This window comes from Arachis ipaensis, chromosome B05 (genome assembly GCF_000816755.2).
Source record: "Arachis ipaensis cultivar K30076 chromosome B05, Araip1.1, whole genome shotgun sequence".
Lineage (NCBI taxonomy): Eukaryota > Viridiplantae > Streptophyta > Magnoliopsida > Fabales > Fabaceae > Arachis > Arachis ipaensis.
Window position 1 is genome coordinate 45657746 of NC_029789.2, and position 4854 is coordinate 45662599.

A 4854-nucleotide genomic window follows, 5' to 3' on the forward strand; every position below is an offset into this window, starting at 1 on the left:
ATATCAATGAGCTAAAATAATTATTTATAATTTAAATTATAAATAAATATATTAATCACATTTTATAAAATACATTTTTAAACTCAAAAATATTAATTATTTAAATTAAATGATATAATTTTTTATCATTTTCTGTCACCAGAACTTTAATTTCAAATTATATGAAATAACCAATTATAAAAATTACACAAGAATATTAATTAAATAAACTCCAAATATTAATAAAACTAATTTAATTACTCTCAATAGATTAGTTTATAAAATAAGGAGTTCAAATTAATAATAAGTCATCACTTTTTCAAAATAAAAGTTACTTAAATTAAATTGTACAATTCTTTCTTATTTTTCAATTACTAAAATTATACAAAATATTCCATTATAATAAAATTACTTAAGAATATTAATTTATTCAAAATGAATTTATCTCCTAATCTCTTTAATTTTATTTATAATTATTTTTATATGTATCTTTTAATTTATATAATTATTTAAATAATATTAAAAAATTATTGTTTGATAAACAATTGTTGTAATGGTTATAAAACTGTTCTTTAAAATAGTCAAAGAGAACAGTTTTATTTTGTTGCTATAACGTAATGAAAAATTGAACTTCAATAGCAACACTGTAAAAACCGTTGTCTAAGACAATCTAATAGAACGATTTTAAAGTGTAGCATTTTAGCAACGATTTTTATGCGTTCTTTTTGTACAATTATTCAAACAACAATAAAAAACCGTTGCTTAAAAATAAATCATGGTAACGGTTATAAAACCGTTCTTTAAAATAGTCAAAGAGAACAATTTTAATTTGTTGCTATAAAATAATGAAAAATTGAATTTAATAGTAACACTACAAAAAACCGTTGTCTAAAACTATCTAAGAGAACGGTTTTAAGGCGTTGCAAAATTTGGCGTTGCTAAAGGCCATATTTGTTGTAGTGTTCTAGAATTATCTTCCAGAGTCTGTAATCTACTGATTGGACAAAAATCTTCATTCTTTCCTTCCAATAAGTGTAGTTTTTTTATTAAAGAGTGGAGGTCTGTTGCTTGACTGCCCTTCTGTCAGAGTGTAGGCCACCAGGTTTGAGCCACTGTTATCTGCCATCAGGATCTTTTCTCCAAGCTGCAAAGCTTGATCTCTTTGAGACCATGCTCTGATACCAATTGATGATAATCAGTGGCTAAGAGAAGGGGGATTGAATCTTACCCCCTTTTTGTTGAGTAATACTTGCTGCCTTTCGAATTAGCTTCAGAAGATTTTTCTGTGTTTTCTCTCATAACCAGACACGAGACATTTTCTTTTTGTCTCGTACCCAGTCAAGAGATATTTTTTAATTTTGTCTCCTTAGCAACAGAAACTGAAATGGAGTAGAAGAGAAAGAGAGAATCACACCAAGAAGTATCCTGGTTCAGTTGCTAAGTGCAATGCAGCCTACGTCCAGTCTCCATCACAACAATGATGGAATTTCACTATAATCAAACAAATTATAGACACCAATTCTTTCCTAGGAATAACCCTTCCTATCCGGGACAAGTCCAGAATCTATCCCCAATTCTGAACTTGACTTGGTCACCTACCAATCTTTCAACTACTAAGTGCTAACCCAACTTGTAAGGGGATTCCCACAGAATCATGATACACAACTCATAGATGTACAAAGGACCTCTAAGACACCTATGGCTTTTACTTTAATTTTGTACACTCTGCCTTTTTTCACTCACCGGCTTTTTCCTTACAAACCTCACTCTGTTTTTCTTTTTCACTATGAGACTCAGACAGACAAAACTAAAGAAAATACAAAATAAAACACATTGAAGGAGAAAAACTTCTGTTAGCTTGGGTAGATATGAGAACTCTGTGCTTACTCTCCTTGTTTTAACCCTTGGCCGTTCAGCCTTATTATAGAAGAGGAAGCTTCCAAGGTTGAAACCGGTTCAACCGAGCCAATTTCTTCTTCTTCAGACTCAAAACCGGTTCAGACAGAGAGAAGAGAGAGGGAACCGAAAAGCAAAATAACATGCAATTACCTCTCTCTCATCCCTTTTCTTCAAGCTTCATCAATCTGAGCCTTCCATCTTGACTTGGTCTCCAAGAAGGATTTCTGACCCTTAATAAACACTTGATCCTTGACAGCTCCATCTGCTCCACTTTTGCTTCTTCCTCCAAGTAGCTACAGTAGCTACCTTCTGTGATGGATGAACAAAAAGTAGAAATGAGTCATACCACAGAGATCTTCTTCTCTGACAGAAATGGATTGCTACCATTTTTAGGTATGGAGATCTTGAGGCTTCTTCACCACATCTTACCTTTAGTGGTAAAGATCTCAGCCACACCATTCTATAGATCTTCCTTTTGCAAGGGCCATCATCATCTTGGCCGCTTGCTTGTTCATAGCTTCTCTGCTTCTACCTCTGATAGCTTCTTCCATCTTCTTTCCCTGATGGAAGTGACACACGAAAACTAGAGAGAGAAGAGAGAGAAGAAAGAAAACTTTGGAAGTAATGAGTGAATTAAAATAAAGTAAAATCAATTAAAATCCGCTTCCCATACTTTATGCATAGTAACGTGTGAGGCAATTAAATCAATCAAATCAAATTACAATTTTCTCTTTCCTGTTATCAAAGCTTACATTAAATCCAAGTTAATTAAATTTGAATTCCATTCAAAGAGGGGAGTGGGTAACCGAACCAAACATGCACTACTCCTTCCTTCTTTCTTTTCAATTTGGACCAAGCCTTGTTGGTTGATAAACCACTATTTTATGGATTATCTTGTGCTCAATTGAGTGATTTTTATCAACTCTTTACCCACTTATTCATACTATTTGCATGGTTTCACATTTGCCTTCCTAATTATGTGCTTTGATTGAAAACATGCTTCTTTGGCCTTAAGTTCCCTATGTTTAATCATCTCTTATTACCATTAGATGCCTTGATATGTGTGTTAAGTGATTTCAGAGATTACAGGGCAGGAATGGCTCAGAGGATGGAAAAGAAGCATGCAAAAGTAGAAGAAATACAAGAAGTTGGAAAAATTGCTAAGCTGTCCAGCCTGACCTCTTCGCACTAAAACAGCCATAACTTGAGCTACAGAGGTCCAAACGACGCGATTCCAGTTGGTTGGAAAGCTAACGTCCAGGGCTTCGATTTGATATATAATATGCCATAGTTGCCCTGACGATAGGCGACGCGAACGCGTGCTCCACGCGGACGCGTCGCAGTGACGAAAAATTAGCGTGTTTGAATTCGCAACCAGCGAATTCTGGGCTGTTTCCGACCCAGTTTGCGGCCCAGAAAATACATATTAGAAGCTATAAAGTGGAGGAACCCATTCATTCATAAGGACAAGCTTTCATATTCACAATTTTAGGATTAGATGTAGTTTTTAGAGAGAGAGGTTCTCTCCTCTCTCTTAGGATTTAGTTTTAGGATTTAGGATTATTTCTTCTTCATCACAGGTTCAATGTTCCTTTAATTTGTTTTTCTACTTTTATTTCATTACTTTAATTGATATTTATCTTTTCACTTTAGCTTATGCTACATTCATGTTATGATTTTCTGAATTAATGTTATTTGAGGTATTTCAGTTTATTATTGCATTCTTTCCCAATCTGAAGACATTTTTATTCCAGTAGATTTACTTTTTCCCTTTTGGTCTTGGTTAAGAAATCAGTAACTCAGGAGTTATCAAACTCAACATGATTGATAATCGTTATCTTTGCTAATTGAATTGAACTTCAATAATCCCAATCTTTCCTTAGGGATTAACTAGGATTTGAGGATCTAACTAATTAGTCACTTGACCTTCCCTTGCCCTAGCAAAGGTTAACTAAGTAGAATTAAGATTCAATTTTTATCATCATTGATAAGAATAACTAGGATAGGACTTCCAATTTCTCATACCTTGCCAAAAGTGTGTTTTACAATAATTTATTTATTTTACAGTCTTTTACTTATTTTAATTGCAATTTAAATTACTTGCTCCCTACCTTCAAAACCCCAATTTACAATCTTCATAACCAATAATAAGAACATACTTCCCTGCAGTTCCTTGAGAAGACGACTCGAGGTTTAAATACTCGGTTATCAAATTTAAAAGGGGTTTGTTACTTGTGACAACCAAACGTTTGTAAGAAAGGTTAATTGCTTGGTTTAGTAACTATACTTGCAACAAGAGTTTACTATAACTTCTAAACCATCAATCTTCCACTCTTCAAAATGGCGCCGTTGCCGGAGAATTGCAAACGTGTGCCTTATTATTGGTTATTGTAAATATTTTCTTTTTGCTTGTTTATTTGTTTTTATTTTTTCTTTTTCATAAATTAAGAGGTTATTGATTTTTATTTAGTTATTAAAAATTTTTCAAAAATTTTTTTTTCTTCGTGTTCATCTTGACCTTCAAGTTGTTCTTAGTCGTTTTCTTCGTTTTGATCTAAAAATTTTAAGTTTGGTGTCATTTTATTGTTTTTCTCTTTCCTCGTTTAATTCAAAAATATCTTTTCTCTTTATTTTTATTGAATTTTCGAAATTTCTATTAAAAAAATTTCAGATTTTGATTTTAAAATTTTTATCTTATCTTATCTTAGTTTTAAATTTCAAAATTTAAATCTTTTTCAAAAATCATATCTTTTTCAAAATCTTATCTTATCTTATTTCAAAAATCAAATTTCAAATTTCAATATTTAAATTCCAAAATTCAAAATCCAAATTTCAAATTTTAAATTTAAAATTTTAAAAATCAAACCTTTTCAAAATTTAAATCTTTTTCAATTTCTTATCTTATATTGTTGACTTTTTCAAAATTCAAATTTCATTAAAAATTTTTAAATTTCAAATTTCAAATTCAAATTTCAA